Source organism: Notothenia rossii, assembly GCF_949606895.1.
Source record: "Notothenia rossii genome assembly, chromosome: 1".
NCBI lineage: Eukaryota > Metazoa > Chordata > Actinopteri > Perciformes > Nototheniidae > Notothenia > Notothenia rossii.
Window position 1 is genome coordinate 3844132 of NC_136912.1, and position 17500 is coordinate 3861631.

Below are 17500 nucleotides of genomic sequence, written 5' to 3' on the forward strand. Positions count from 1 at the left end.
AGTAGTAGTAGTAGTAGTAGTAGTAGTAATAGTAGTAGTAATAATAGTAGTAGTAGTAGTAGTAGTAGTAGTAGTAGTAGTAATAATGGTAGTACTAGTAGTACTAGTAGTAGTAGTAATACTAGTAGTAGTAGTAATACTAGTAGTAATAGTAATAGTAGTAGTAGTAGTAGTAGTAGTAGTAGTAGTAATAGTAGTAGTAATAATAGTAGTAGTAGTAGTAGTAGTAGTAGTAGTAGTAGTAGTATTAGTAGTACTCGTAGTACTAGTAGTAGTAGTAATACTAGTAATAATTAGGGATGGGGCCGATCCGATCCAGTATCGGTATCGGGTTCCGATATCAACGTAATTCACGTATCGGAAATTTCCGATCCATACCCCTAGATTTCCGATCCACACATTATGCTGAAAAGATTCTCCGTGCACGGTTCTGGTATGTTGCTTTGCTACTGCAACATGTGGAATGGATTTCCTAAACGGGGCCATCTCAGTGATCACAGTAGCCTAGGCACGCCCCCGTTCAAGAATTCCATGCCATAGTTTGCAACAAGCAAGCAGTCGAACGTTGAGCGGTCTGGTCTCTGGCCGGGTAATTAGTGCTAACTATTTTGTTGCTAACTATCAATATGTCTGCTGTATGGCAATACTTTTCTCTCGATTCACTGCAAAGCAATACAGCAACATGTAATGTTTGCAAAGCCGTTATATCCAGAGGTGGACGCTCCGTTGCGACATACAATACTACAAACCTAATAAAACACCTGCAGAAGCACCACCCTAAAGAGCACGATGAGTTCTTAGCCGTGAGGGGGCTGAAAGCACAGACTAGCCGTCAGGAGTCACTTCTACAGTCATTCGAAAGACAAGGTAAACTCTCACCAGACAACGTGAAAGCTAAAGAAATAACTGGGAAGGTACCGAACTTCATCGTACTCGATGACCAACCATTATCAGTGGTCGAAAATGAAGGTTTTCGCGGCCTGATGGAACATTTGCAGCCAAGATATAGTTTACCATCGAGGAGATATTTGTCAGAGACTGCGCTACCTGAACTTTACAACCGAGTGTCAACCAAGTTAGCCGACAAGTTAAAGGGAGTCCCAAATCTGAGCTTTACGACAGACATTTGGACGTCAGATGTCTGCCCAATGTCACTGATAAGTCTTACAGTGCACTGGATTGACCGCGAGACATACAGGCGTTGTAGTGCCGTGCTCCAAGTAAAGAAGTGCAGAGGCTCCCACAACCGTGCAACAATCGCAGCATCCATTACAGAAATGCTAAACAACTGGGGGATCCCACTGGAAAAGGTACATGCTATTCTGCGAGACAACGCGAGCAACATGAAGGCAGCAATGCAAGACATGTCCGTTTCTAACCTCGGCTGTTTCTCTCACTCACTGCAGCTCGTTGTGAATGAGGGTCTCATATCACAGCGCAGCGTTAGCGACGCCTTGGCAAACAGCCGAAAAATCGTAGCTCACTTTAAGCATTCACAACTTGCACAGTCTCGCCTGGAAGACCTGCAGCGTGAAATGCAAGCGGGAACAGCGACGAACCCTTCTCGCCTGGTTCAAGATGTGCAGACTAGATGGAATAGTTCCTATTACATGATCAAGAGCATCTTGAAAGAGAAACGACCCCTCTGTGCCTATGCTGCCGACCACAACTTACCAGCAACACTGTCAGCCAACGACTGGGCTTTGCTTGAAAAAACAGCGACTGTGCTGGAGCCCTTCGAGGAGTTAACCAGGAAAATCAGCTCGGCGACCTCCACTGCAGCCGAAGTAATTCCAGCCGTCACAGTTTTACAACGCCTGCTCGCAGAGAATACCAATACCGACAGCGGCATCAAAACAATGAAAAGTACGCTTCTCCAAGCTGTCAACCGGCGTTTCAGCGACATCGAAAGTGAGCCACTCTATGCTCTTGCCACTTTAGTGGACGCTCGATACAAGGACAGGTAAGGCATTTTTTGTTGCAATTTAATCAAAATGCTGCTGAATCAAGTGTTAACATATTCCTAACTTTAACGTGAATATTTCTTAATGATATTAACTTAATGTAAACTAAAAGTAATTGGATAACGGGGAAGTGTGTGTGTGTGTGTGTGTGTGTGTGTGTGTGTGTGTGTGTGTGTGTGTGTGTGTGTGTGTGTGTGTGTGTGTGTGTGTGTGTGTGTGTGTGTGTGTGTGTTTGTCTGCCTGCATGCCCAGCTGTATAACTTGTACTCAATGTTTCTTCTTCTGTGTGTGTGTGTGTCAGATTCTTTACAAGTGGAGAAGCTGCCAGGAGGGGGAAGGCTCTCCTGATTCAAGAGCTGGAGAAGATGGAGCAAGCACTCACTGATGATGCTGGGACAACGGTGGCTGAGCCAGCTAAGAAGATTGCTTGCATGGAAGCTGGGCCAAGCACTGGTGTTCCTCCAGGCAAAATGAAAAGCAGCTTCAGCAGTCTATATGACAAAATTTTGGTCGAGCATGATGAACCTGCAGGAGGTAGTGGTACCCAGACTGCGGTCACACAAATGCAGATGTTCTTAAAGGAACCAACTATAGGTGAGGCAGACAGCCCTTTTCAATACTGGGCAAACCACCATGCTCGGTTTCCCCTCATTGCTGCAGTTGCCACAAAGTTCCTGAGTGCCCCAGGAGTGCAACCAGTGCAACCAGTGTGGAAAGTGAAAGACTTTTCAGCACAGCATCCAATATCGTGGATGAAAAGAGAAATCGCCTGACAGCAGAGCGGGCAGAAATGCTAATCTTCCTAAAAAAGAACCTGACAATGTTTAAGTGAAAGTGGTTGATCCTGGCCTCACTGTTATTTTATGTGTTATGTTATCTCAGATAGTGCTGCTGCACTTCATTTGTTTGTTTTGTTAAGACAATGTTTTACCCATTATGGGTTGCTGAGGTGAATAAATATTGAAGGCCAACTTGAAATCCTGCTTGCGTGTAGTTTGTTAACAGTAAAGATGATGATCATGTATGTCCTCATAAATGTAAGGGCTATTTTTTGGAGGTTTAGTAGGCTACAACTTCTACTTAAGTGCTTCCTGTGCCAGTATACTTTGGTCTATCATCAAGTGGCTGGTATAATTTGAAAGATCAAGACTGTTATCAGAGATATCGGAATAGTATCGGTATCGGCAGATATCCAAATTTAGTTATCGGAATCGGATCGGAAGTGAAAATATGTGTATCGGTGCATCCCTAGTAATAATAGTAATAGTTGTGGTAGTAGTACTATTAGTAGTAGTAGTAATAGTAGTAATAATCAGAATAGTCAACGTAAACTGTAAGATAAATATAGTAAATAAATACAGTATAGAAATAATTGTAGTTGAGCAAAGGGGGGAAGTAGCAGCAATAGGGAATACTAAAATAAAAGTAAAACTAAACATGGCACTTCTTTACACTTTCTACTTTTGTTACTGTCCACCACTGAAGTTTTGGTTGCTTTAAGTTAAGTCATTTTTACAAAAAGAAGAATCTAAGAGTATGTGTGCTCTTTGATTTACTTGTAATGTCTTTAACTAATATAGAGGACATCCCCACAGTTTGAGAAACACAGCTTTAAATAAAACCTCAGTGCTGCCAGCTGAGTTGAGAACTCACTTTAACTACAGAGCACCGGGTTTTTACTTTCACTGCTGGCAAATTCCCTCTCAGGTATTAGTTAATGGATTTCATTTCCTGAATCTGCGTGTAGCAGCAAAATGTTTATTTATTGGATAGAGTTATGGTCTGCAGAGTTCTGTGCCTGCCTCAGAGACACACACACACACACACACACACACACACACACACACACACACACACACACACACACACACACACACACACACACACACACACACACACACACACACACACACACACACACACACACACACACACACACACACACACACACACACACACACACACACACACACACACACACACACACACACACAGCTTTGATCCGATGCCACTGAGCCGCTTTACTGAAGTACCTGACATGTGCGTGCCTTAGTCAAACGTTAAGCTTTACCTGACTCAAGTTTCCAGTGTTGAAGAATCTTACAAGGACGTATAACTAGAATCAAAGCGTTGGAATCCATTTGTGAACTACAAGCCAAATGCTTATTTTTAAACTCATCCATAAGGAGTCGTGTTGAGTTCATAACATCCTGTAAGCAGCTCTGCGAGACGGCTGGTTATAATGTTTGTAGAAAAAGGTGATTCATGAATTGAAAGAAGTCAGTATGAGATGATGAGGTGGACCAGGTCTTAGTAATGATGCTGCCTTTGGACGTGTGATCCTGGGAAGAAACCTCGGGTCAGACCATCAGTCACTGGAGGAACTACAACGCCCAAGTGCTCACTTTTACTCAATGCTATAACCTTGACCTGAACATGACAAGGCAAAGGGAGAGCATCGAATGCAAGATGTGTTTTAAAATTCCTCAAATCATTGGGTTCAGATTGTCTATAGTTCGGTACAACAGTTAGATTGATGGCAACAATACAAGTTAAGGTCAAGAAGACCGATGTATGTGGATTATATTATATTAATATCATCTTTATCTCAGACTGTTTAGGATTAAGCTTGATCCCATTTAATCAACAACTAAAGGTTACAACTTCACAGCTTTCTTCAGAATTGGAATTAAACATTAATACAATTTGCCATTTGTATTTGTTGTTTTTTTAAAACCAGAAGTGACTGAAGAAGGCGGAGCTAAACCACAAGCTCACACAGACAAATGTTTGGCAACTAAATGTACTGTGAAATGAAAAAACCCTTTGCTAGCAACATAGCATCGTAGCCCTCCCTTAAAGCACTGTATTTTACTCTGAGCTGCACCTTTACTTCATGAATATAGTGCTGTGTTATAGAAGGCCTAACACTTGCAATGGAGAACTTTAACTCGTCAAGAATGTTTCTCATAGACTTCTATGTAATCTGATTTTGTTTTGCCCAAAGCGGAGGAGTTTCCCCTGCTGGATGTTAAGGCCCGGACACACCAATCTGACCCCAAAGAACTGACACAGACGGCACGTACGAACTGCGCATGAGTGAGTGGTAATAACTCTCCTGACCAGCAGGCGGCGGTAATGTGTATTCGTCATTCAAAAGAGGCAACAACCGGAAGACAGACTGCGTGATAACCGAGAGAAGAAGAACAGACTGCGTGATATAAACCAACAACGATTAGCGTGTTCCATTTTCACTCTACAGCGAGAAGCTCACGGGGCTTTCCCCAACCTGTGTCGAGAGCTGGAGTTAAAGGAAATCTCACATTTGCCTTCTTAATAGTTTGTTTGGGTCCCTCACTTCCGTTTCGCTTCTCATGCACTGATTCGCTAGCTGCTCAGCCAATCAGAGTGATTTATTTTGCCGACTGCCTTTGGCCGACTGCCCGCCCCGAAAAGGTGTCGGCCCGGCTGAAAAGATCAGACGGAGCGGGGCACACCAATCTGAGTAGGGCGTGTCGACGCTCATCGTCAGCCTGACGCCGATAATCGGCCTGGTGTGTCCGGGCCTTTAGAGGGAGTGCAGGTTTAGGGCACTTCCACACACTTGGAAGATTCCTCACTGGGCGTCACCTTTTTTCGACCAAACCCCGTCCACTTCAATCCGTGAGAAGAGCATAGAGGCTTTAAGATAAGATGGAACTTCATTTTTCACTTTGGGAAAAAGTGTCAGAATGAAAAACTGAAATTAATTTAATAATACAGCAAAAATGAATTTATAAAGCAACTATTAAAACGAGATATCACAGTAAAAGGTTTTGATTCGGACTCATGAGGCTGGAAGTCGAGCTTAAAGGGGACAATTTCATTTTTTTTTTGTTAAATGAGGTCTTTTTTTTTGTTGCATTTGGATGTACAGGACATGTATAGGAACAGGATGAAGGACAACACCTGTCTCTCTGTTTCGCCGTCAAATTCAACGGGTTGTGGATCTATTTTTTTGTCTAGGCTGCACTGGATTTTGGAGAAGAAGCAGATGGAGAGGACTACCTTCTCCTCAAAATCCATCAGAAGAAATAGGAAGTGTAATCAAACTTCAGTAACTCTATAACTGAAACTTGCTCAGCAGGGACAGCACATCGAGGCATCTCGCGCTGACACATCATCCACTTAGACCCTTTGAACAAATTGCATCTGAATGATTAATAGGACCTTGAAGGTGTCAGAACACATGTGTCCAAACCCAGCGTGAGTGGCGGGGGCAGCCACTTTTTGAGCGATGTGGTGTTTATTTAATAAGCAGGTTGGTTGGAACATGTCAATTATTTCTGGGCACTGGGAGGCATGGGAAGAGAGAGTGGAGGGAGGGAGGGAGGGAGGGAGGGGGGGGGGGGGTTGTGAGGACTTGCTGTAAATGGAAGACGAAGCGAGAAAGGAGCAATCTGCAGTGGGTGTGTGTTTCCGTTTGTGTGTTTCTACGTGATTGCAGCGGCCCTAATGGATTCCAGGAGGGGAGCTGTAACAAACACAAGGGAAATCAAACAGTAGAAATTACACAACATCGCATCGAGAGCACGCCGGCAGGTTTGCGCTCTACCCCTCGATCCAATTACACAGCTGAAAAAATAATATTCATTTTTTCAGCCCGTTTAGAATTTAACTTGTATTGTGGCATATTATAATTGACTCGGTATACTGGAAAGAGACAACAGAAGGGTTAGACTGTATCTCTGGAGCCACATGTATCCTCCTGGCCTGAGATCAAATCCCTGCAGTACCTCATCTCCAGCGTGTTCTCCAAAGCCCAAACCATCCTACTCTTTCCGTGATGAAAGGAGCCCAGTGGGTGTCGACCACAATGCCATTTGAAAAGCCCTGAACGTGCTTATTCAAACCCGAGAGCTCATTCATTATTCAACCTAATCCGTGCAGTCATGTATAATTTTGTCAGGGTTCAACTCGTGATTTATTGCTGATGATGTGCAACTTTAAAGTCAATTCCAGCCTTTCTGTCAGAACCTCTGAGGCCTCGGAGGCAAAACACAACATGTTACAGAGAAAGAGCCTGCTAGTGTCGGACAGATTTGCTGCAACGCTCACAACATCAACGATGAAGCATCAAAGAGAAGCCGAGTCCAGACAACAGATCCCACCTCGGTCCATCAGAGCGTTCGACTTAATGAGAGCAAACATACTGGGTCAAAATACTGTCTTCCTTAAGGCTACTGTCTGAGTGAAGAGAAGAAAGTGTAACAAAAAAGTATTGACATTTGGTGTAAAGCCTATGCTATTTACTGCAGTATAGAGAGGAGTTGGCCAAGGCTGGAAGTAAAAAATTGTAACTGGCATGCCTAACCCTAACAGCCCGTCCACACTACAGCTTCAAAAAAAGCTTGCCGGCGGGCGTGTCTGAAGCTCGACCAACAACCAATCACATGAATCTCCCGCCCCTGACACACAAGCAGCGGTTTGATTGGCTAGAGCTTGTACTGGCATATGATTTGATTGGCTGACGCTTCCACCGAAAGCTTCAGACGCTTCAAAAGTTGAACATTGCTCAACTTTTGCAGCCTGAAACGCCAGGGAAGCTCCGCTCTGCTACCCACAATTCAGTTCGGCGAAAAGCGAGGCAACATGACATCACCCCATTCAAAGTGAATGGGCAGACGCGTTGGAAACCGTTTTTGAAGCTGTCGAAGCTGTAGAGTGGACGGGCCGTAACCCCAACTTGGCTGCTAAATCCTAAGAACTGTTAGAGGGTGTGTATTTGGTAAATTGTGTAACTTTTTATTTGATCCTATTTTTTATTATATTCTAACTTTTTTTTCCCTTTAATACTTTTGTATGCATACTTCTTCGTAACATTAAGCTGTCTTTGGCTCTTTGTCTGCTGTAACAATGTAAATGTCCCCTCTATGGGACTCATAAAGGTATTCTGATTCTGAAGTGGAATAATAAGGTTCGATAGAAGAACCCTAACTCCAGGATCCAGATGTGTCAGAAAGATTTCTAAGGGATGATCAATATTTAAAAAGCGGTAAATAGATTATGATCTTACATTTATCGCCAATGGCTCATTACTCCCTATGGTGGCCAAGTGTTGCATTACATGCTAACCTTAGCGCCGGCTTTTCCACTAATAACCCTGGCGTTTTCCCTTACAACCCTTATATGTTTGTACTAGGGCTGTCAAGTTAACGCGTTAATATGAATTAATTATTAAATTAACGCCACTAATTATTTTAACGCGATTAACGCATGTGTACTTTTTGTCACTCGGCCACCCCGTAGTTTCAGAGCGCATCGAGTTTAAAATACCATCTAGCTGATGCTGACAGCCCCGCTCCTGCCGCCCGCTTGTGGCAGACCACACTTCCACGCTCACCGGCAGGCACCGACTGAGAGAGACCTTACGTGTATTGTTGTTGTTAGCATCTAGTGCTAGCTAGCTGCGCTAACGGATATAAGGAGCTGTTTAAATGAAAACAGAAGAGCGACATTTGGCCGACAACTGCGCCGAGCACTTGACTTCATGCAAGAAGCCAGACAGCGGGACATTGTGGGAACAGTCAGCACACTCAGCACGGATAGAGCGCGCAACATGATCACAGCGTCCAGGCAGCTCCCGTTCGAGCGTATGCCTTGAGCTGCACATAGCTCCAACGATCTCACTCACTCACTCACTCACTCACTCACTCACTCACTCACTCACTCACTCACTCACTCACTCACTCACTCACTCACTCACTCACTCACTCACTCACTCACTCACTCACTCACTCACTCACTCACTCACTCACTCACTCACTCACTCACTCACTCACTCACTCACTCACTCACTCACTCACTCACTCACTCACTCACACACACACACACACACACACACACACACACACACACACACACACACACACACACACACACACACACACACACACACACACACACACACACACACACACACACACACACACACACACACACACACACACACACACACACTTTGTATTGTATTATTGTGTGAGAGAGGTTCCAGGTTGTTGTGTTTAATATTCATGAGAATATTTGTCCTTGTTCAAATGATAATAAACATTTGCATAAAGAATATTTGTCCACTCATATGTTAATAAGAGTATTAAAAACTTGAAAAATATTCCTCTAAGGTACATTTAGAACAGGCGATGAATTTGCGATTAATCGCGAATAAATATTTTTAATCGACTGACAACCCTAGTTTGTACACTTGCCTAAGACCCTAACCCTAACCCTTTTGTCCGGAATTACAAAAACTTTTAAAAAGCTTTAGACTTAACCTCCGATACATCTTTGCTATTATTGGTAAAAATGTAGGAAACTCAACGTTGTCTTGTTTAATTTTATCCCTATACAGTATGTGTTGGTGTGTAACATGCTTTTCACATGCATTATATCTATATGGCATTGCTACAATGCAAATACACTCCAAGCTTGTGAAATTAATCCTATCAAATCCAACCCTTCAGTCAAAGTAGGCACATAAACGTTTCATTTTTGACGATGTAACTTTGAATGAAGTTGCCACAACCTTTTAAATTGGACTTCAGATTCGATTGGACTGCTCATATTCCCAAGCATGAACAAATCCAATTAAATCATAAGACTGATATCTGAAGTGAGTCTGCATCATATATTCCGTATTTGGCAAGAGAACTGAGACACTAGTTGGGAGTTCATGGAAGGATAGATGCTGCACCCTGCACTGTCAATTACCAGCGCTCCTCCAGCAAGAACCTGGCAGTATCAGTGTGTGTGTGTGTGTGTGTGTGTGTGTGTGTGTGTGTGTGTGTGTGTGTGTGTGTGTGTGTGTGTGTGTGTGTGTGTGTGTGTGTGTGTGTGTGTGTGTGTGTGTGTGTGTGTGTGTGTGTGTGTGTGTGTGTTCCCCCCTCAGGCCGGCTTATATTTGCCAATTTTTCTTCTGTCTCCTCCACCATCCATCAGCTTCCCCTCCCGTCAGCAGGCCGGGCCACCATTTTGATTTAAGGCGAAGTCCCCCCGAAAATATGACTCGCCTTTTTCGTTCAGAGTGGACCGCAAATCAGGCCGTTAAGGTCTGGGCTTAGTATTAATGGTGCAGAAAATTAAATTAAGGCATGGAGAGAGCGAGAGAGAGGTGCCGCAGAAAGATGAGATGAAGAGGTGGAGGATGGTCATTGTTAACTTGTGAGGAAATTAAGAAGAGTGGGGATGGGGAGGAGAGAGAGGGGGCGAGCAGGGCGGACGAACGCTGGGATGCCATTTCGGGAAAGAAGACGGTAATTGTCCGGCTCTACTTGAAAACTATTTCATTTTCACTCCACAAACTCATACTGTTAATGGGATTTCTGCTCTCTGCCCCGGCTGACACACACACACACACACACACACACACACACACACACACACACACACACACACACACACACACACACACACACACACACACACACACACACACACACACACACACACACACACACACACACACACACACACACACACACACACACACACACACACACACACACACACACACACACACACACACACACCAATTCCCTCTCCACTGAACTCCAGGTCTGTATTCCAATAGCCGATAAACACGTTTTTTTTCTGCATTCAAATACACAAAAGCCAAAAGGCCAATGCTGACGTATCGTGCACATTTTCATCTGCTGCTTCCACATCTTGCCAGCGTTTATTCTTTTACTTTCACGCCAATAAACCATGTCAGTGTGAACCGGATTGAAATAGAGTCAGAGATTAGGAGGTGTCACATCCTGTTATTTTCGCACACGGCTTTTTCGATTACACAATGTCCTCCGAAAAAAAGAAGGGATAAATGCTCCGAGCTGCTCCTCGTAGCAGGGAACCAGACATCCACCACCAGCTCCGTGGAGAAGAGAGTAATCACTCTAACGCTGCAGAGGGAAAAGAAGCTTGGAGTGTTTGTGAAAAGAGAGAGCGGCTAAAAACGCAAATTACAAATGTGTTCGACCGAGGGCTCGCTTGCATACATTTTTGCAGATCAACAGATCTACAGTATGAAGAGGTGAGCGTATGCTGGTGATGATGACGGAAAGCATGTGTATTTATAAAGCCAATTGAATTAGTGTGACATTTTGGACATGAATTGATGACAGTGACTCATCTGTTAGGCCATTTGATGTTGGGATCCTGACACAGAAAATCAAATGTACAAGCTGTCCCGATCTCATCCTACACACACGGTGCACAACGCTCAGCAATGAAAGAACGTTCACAAACGGCTCAGAGTCCTCGTGGTAAAACCAGAAAGGAATAACAAAATCCCATTTCCAGCGCAGTGACGTAGTAAACAACCTCAGATCTAAGGTCCACGTTATCTCTTCAGGACTAGAGAAAGCAGCTGACATGCTTTCAAGATGGCTGCATTTCATGATGTGCTGGGCTCATTATTATTAAATGTTTGTTTACCTCGTTCAAGAGTCAAGTCAAGACTTCTAACGAACACCCAGCAGGGGGCTTGTGTTGTTCCTGCTTTAACCTTGTAATACTTTCTTCAAGCACATTTTAGAATTCATTTTGAAGATTGCTTTTTTAATTACCTATAAGGACACGCATGGCAGACCTCCAGCATGTATCTCCTCCAGACACTGTAGCTCAAGATAACTGAAGCCTTTGAGATGTATTCCCAAAGGTCCCAGAATGCAGCTATGGTCAAAACACTTTTAATGATATCTACAGTTTGGATTTGAACAGATTTAATCCACAGAAAACTAACAATCCTTTGTAAATCTTTTCCTGGCTTTCTTTAGAGTGTAGTCTATATGCAGTTTTCAACTATAGAAACATATTTCCTTTCAGCCCCTGTCACACTGTCCCGAAATTGACACCCGATGGACACACGATTAAGGAAATGTTCAAATTCGGCTCTGATCGTAGCAACATCGGGCCATTCGTGAGGGCATCTTAAGCCATCGTATGACCGCCGGTGGAGTTTCTCAGGCTCCGGCAGCAACTTCGGGAGCCGTGGCAAAATCGTTGGCATGCAAAAGATGGCTTAAGATGCCCTCACGAATGTCCCGATGTTGCTACGATCAGAGCCGAATTTGAACATTTCCTTTATCGTGTGTCCATCTGGTTGTTTTATTGGACAACAAAATCATGTAAACATATTATGTAAATAACCCAATTTGTGTTCTGTGAAACTAAAAAGGATAATATATTATTTTGAAGGCGAGGAAGTTGTTGTTGCTATGGAAACCACATGACGGAGAAAACTTAATATCTTCTACATATAAAGACGGAGAAAGTAAAGAACAAAGTCTGAAAATATCATCACAGTATCATAATACTTTAACATCATTGTTTGTGTTTCTTTCGTTGCAGTTGTATGTCTTCAATGTAATGTAAATGTTGCCTTCGTGTGTGGTTCGGGGCCATCTTTGTGCGAAATTCACAATTCCATATTCGTGTGTCCATCGGGTGTCAATTTCGGGACAGTGTGACGGGGGCTTTCAGCATGGTGATGGATAAAGTTCAATAAGCAACTTGAGATGCAAGAATGGCGTTAGAGTAAAGAGTCGATATTGACGTGCAGATTATTTCACCCAGTTTGGAAGCTATTTATAAGATAGTAAAAGCTAAATAGTAATAAGACATTTGCCAATGGGTTCAAAACTTGCATTTCGAACAATGCGTTTCACCTCCTTTACTTTACAGAACAGCAATTTCAATTTTATTTTATTCAAACAAAGACATGACATTTGTAAATATGACTTTTGACTACAAACGGAAAGCACAACTCTTTCCAAACCACAAAGTTGCCCCTTGCTGTTTAAAGAGATTTGTATCAATTTGATTGGTTTCACATCTCATTTTGTGAAATGTCATTCAAACTCTTTGCAGTTCCCATCATTTATTCAACAGCAATTTGTTAAACAGACAGAGCCTATCTGTTGACCATATTCCCCACAGCCTCTTTTACTTTTTACTCTAAACCAGTCAGAACAAATGTACAGTTTCTCAGTTAATTCAGGATGATTTTTTACGATGATCTGGCAGATAAAGAGTGTGGATATAAGCTGACACTCTTATCCAAAGATACATTAAAGGCAAGACCAGTTCATTTATATAGCACCTTTCAACACAAGGCAATTCAAGGTGCTTTACAAAAATGAAAGAGATTCAGAGAAAGGCATTTAAAAAAAGTCATTAAAAAGACAAGTTAATAAAAGAAACATTAAAAGAAAAAATACATGAATACAAAGCAAATGAATAAAAAGTTACAGTCTAAGATATGAATAGTTCAATTAAAAGCAGCGACAAAAAGAAAAGTCTTCAGCCTGGATTTAAAAGTAGTCAGAGTTGCAGCGAGAGTCTGAGAGTTTGTTCCAGATATTTGGAGCAGAATAACTGAACGCTGCTTCTCCATGTTTAGTTCTGACTCTGGGGACAGAAAGCTGACCCGTCCCTGAAGACCTGAGAGATCTGGATGGTTCATCATTTAGCAGGAGGTCAGAAATGTATTTTGGTCCTAAACCATTCAGTGCTTTATAAACCAGCAGCAGTATTTTGAAATCTATTCTTTGACACACAGGAAGCCAGAGTAAAGACTTCAGAACTGGAGCGATGTGATCCACTTTCTTAGACCCCGTTTACACGAGAACAAAACGGGCTGGATCCGCGTAGTTTCTCTTGCGTATAGCCCTTTCATTTACACAAGGCCGTCACAAAACGAAAGAAACGGACCCCACAAACGATAACGGGTCCCAAGGTGGATAGATTTGGAAACGAAACGCTCTGGGGGGGTCCAACGGCTCCGTGTAATCGCCTCTATACGAAATAACGATAGCCCCGCCTCTCCCCGCCTCCCCCCACCTCTCCCCATCTCACCTGCTCACCCCCGCTTCATTCATTCACAACAACAATGGCGCATCACAGGGTTGCTGCTGTGCTCCAGACGCTACTGACCATGATACAGATGTTAGTGCTACATCTACGGTGCAACAAGTGGACATGGAGAACAACATGAACTACATGTTGCTAAATCCACAGCCGCGAACAACCAGAAGGGCGACCAGTTACCACTTACAGTCCCAGCATATGTACTACAGCGTTTCCAGCGTTCTCGTGTGAACAGTCAAATGAAACGAATACGTGTGAACGGAATACTTTTTTGAAAACGCATACTGTGCATAAACGCAAACGTTCCCGTGTGAGCAGCACCTTAGTGTCAGTGAGGACTCGAGCAGCGGCGTTCTGAATCAGCTGCAGCTTTCTAATAGATGTTTTAGTGAGACCTGTGAAGACACCGTTGCAGTAGTCCAGTCTACTGAAGATACAAGCATGGACACGTTTCTCCAGGTCCTGCTGTGACATCAGTCTTTTAATCCTAGATATGTTCTTTAGGTGATAGTAAGCTGATTTAGTAACTGTTTTAATGTGACTGTTGAAACTCAGGTCAGACTCCATGATTACACCTAGACTTCTGGCTTTATCTGTTGTTTTGAACATTGCAGACTGAAGCTCAGCGCTAACTTTTATACCTTCTGCCTTGGCTCCAAAAACCATTTAACCTACGAAGATACAAACTCAGAACAACAAACATGCAGGTAAAGAGAGTGTTGGTGCATTAGCTTCAAATGAGCTGAACCTTTAGAGAACTACGTGTTCTGTGTTTTTTAGGTTGGATTAGTTTGCCATGTAAGATGTGTAGACCTACTGCTGTCCTGATATCTAAGGGGAGCTTGTTCCACCATGTCAGAGCCAGGTTTGCCAACAGGTGTTATTTTGTTGAGGGGTACCAGGGTCCAACTCGCAGTGAGGGAGAAACGAGCCAATTGGCCAAATCAGTCGCTACATAAGAACTGGTGCCACCCGTTTAATTTCGTTTTCCTTGAATCTCCATTTATACTCAGTTCCAACCCACAGCTGTGTGAACAGCCCTCTTTCTGTTGACATCTCCGCCGCGCTGGACTTCCAACTCATTTTATAACAACTGTAAAATCATGGTACTCCTTTATTACTCTTATTGCTACACGCCGTTTAATGACCTCGGAAAATTCCCAGCGTAGCTCCGAGCAATGTGAACTTTTTCAAAAATGTAGTCGACATAAACCCTGTCTGTGTCGAGGCCTCTGCAACAGGGAAATCTGTGGAAACAAAATGCCAAAGTCCTATTCTCTCTGCTGCTCCGCCAAGGAGAGAAATCAACCAAGCGGCTTGTGTTTGTTTACAGTTTAAATGTCACCACATGCTGCTGAGGATGAATTAACTCAACATCACACATTCACAGCCACACGGGGCGAGACGTCATGAATACTCGCATAATTACATTTCATTTAATGTAGTACTGTACTTCTGCAAAGTTGACTGACCCCTGACTTTTTATTCAGGGCTATAATATATTTTTGAAGTGGTAAATTGTGTTGTTGTTTTGTATTGCACTTCTGTACACTCAATGGGTTAGGGTTAGTTTATTTATTTAGCACATCATTCAGACGCAATTCAAAGGGCTTTACATAAGCATCCACACATAAAACAAATAAAAAGGCAAACAAAACAACTAACTATAAAGAGACACGTTAGTTACGAAACAGTAGATTGTGCAATAAGAGCCACAACATAATACTAATATGAAGCTCAGCGCAAGTTCAGGCAGGAAGACCTATCACTTCGTATTGCGCGTCATGGCAATACTCGCTCCCTTCACTAAAGGATAGGGAGCGCCACTCCCCACTCCTCAGCTAACCTATCACTTCCCTCCATTCACAAGCCTAATCATCGCACCTGTTAATCCCTCTATATATGCTCTCCCCTTTTCCATCAGCTGTCTTCCAGGTGTCAACGCGCAAGCAGCAGCAGGGCTTCGTCCCAGCTCCGGGTATTGATCCATCAACTCCGCAGTCTTGCGGATTAAGCTACAGGGGGCGTTCCCCAGTTGGCTAGCGGTTCTAGCCGGCCACCCCGCAAACCCGGATGCGGAAGAAAAAGACAAGGATACTGAGCTCCACGGAAGTTCCTCCGGCTTAATGGAAATGAGCTACTTCAGGCAAACAATTGACACACGCCTTCAGTCTCTCGAGAGGGCATCACTGGCATCAGGGCCGCTCAAATGCGGCGCTTCCGGCCTTCACGCGGAACGGGCCCTCATCGCTTGCGAAGCTTCACCCACTTCCGGCTTCAACCACAACCCCTCTTGCAGGCAGGCAGGGCTCAAGCTACATCTCATCGAAGCTACTCCTCCTCCCGGCTCAGTAGCAGTACTGGTTTTTAAGTGCGTCTTAGGTGGCAAGCAGGTAGTGATGGCGAGATGAAGCCTTATGAAGCTTTGAAGCTTTCCAGCAATTGGTTCGCAAAGGGTTCATGTCATGAGGCTTCATCATGGGCTTCATTTGAACATAAACCCCTGTTGGTCAAAGCGTGTAAAACAGGCAAATTGGAAATCTCAACAGTTGCGCTCTATCTCATACCGAGTTTCCAATGAGTAAAGCCTTAGAATAACTCTAAACAACGGACATAAAATCCTATTTTCATGTTAACAATATTGTTTTCATTCCAGTTGAACGATTGTGATTGAAAAGCCGATAGGAGGCTGGTAAACATTGCAAAGAGGGATTCGTATTCCTTAATATTATTCATAAACTTAACCACGTTATAGCCTGAGAAGGCTAAACCATATCAGGAATACATTTATTAACTGCATTATCTCATTTAGCTGTAGCTTCTATAAGCAAACCCTGCGGTCGTGGGTCGGCTGCTTTCCAGCGAGCCACAGCCCACACGCTGAATCTACCCAAAAAAAACAAACAAAACAAAAAACACTGGATATATCTTATCTGCATTTATTCATTTACTTATTCATGTTTTATTCCTACATTTATTTATGCTGTATCTATTTATACTTATGACATTTTCCGACCTCTATATAAGTGAGGGTCTGAGCTCTTTTAATTCCATCGTGTCACCAGCGGACCCGGGTACAGGAGGGATAATATGGTTTTGTTATACATCCATGGGTATTATGAGCATTGTGGCTCAACGGTTCAAATGAATCGCTTCCCGAAGCAGTCACGTGGTATCGACAGGCAGCGAGGTTCGCTTGTCATCGATGACGTCACTGGCCCAAAATGATACAAGCCTCGATACATGCTTCACAAAAAGATTGGGGATTACTCGACACACGCTCCGAAGCCTCGGCGCAATACGTAACATCACTACTAGCAGGTTCAGCGCACAGCAGGCTCGCCTCCTTTCCCTGCGCCTCACCGCTAAAACAGGTAAGAAAAGAGAAGAAAGAAAAGAGAGAAAGGAAAGAAGGAGAAAAGAAGAAGAAAGAGAAAAGCAAAAGAAGAGAAGAACGAAGAAGAAGAAAGAGAAAGAGAAGAAGAAAAAGGAGAGGAAAAAAGAGAGAATATCGTTGCTTTAGTTTAGGGTTAAGGTGAGTTCCAGGCAGTGTCGGGTGTAACGCGTTACAGCATGAGTTATGCAGTTCGGGTAACTACTACCCGTCACAATGCTCAGTAAGTACCGCAGTTTCA

The 17500-nt window shown here is 43.4% G+C and overlaps 1 protein-coding gene and 1 long non-coding RNA gene across 4 annotated transcripts in view; one reads left to right on the forward strand and one right to left on the reverse strand.

Moving 5' to 3' along the window:
* Positions 1-17500, reverse strand: part of LOC307017619 (protein phosphatase 1 regulatory subunit 29-like) — a 339917-nt gene that overhangs the window by 264424 nt on the left and 57993 nt on the right. The window lies entirely within an intron of this gene.
* Positions 15594-17500, forward strand: part of LOC307042590 — a 4780-nt gene continuing 2873 nt past the window's right edge. The window contains exon 1 of the long non-coding RNA XR_013809184.1: positions 15594-17500. This exon is cut by the window's right edge and continues 2175 nt beyond it. This is a non-coding gene — a long non-coding RNA (uncharacterized lncRNA).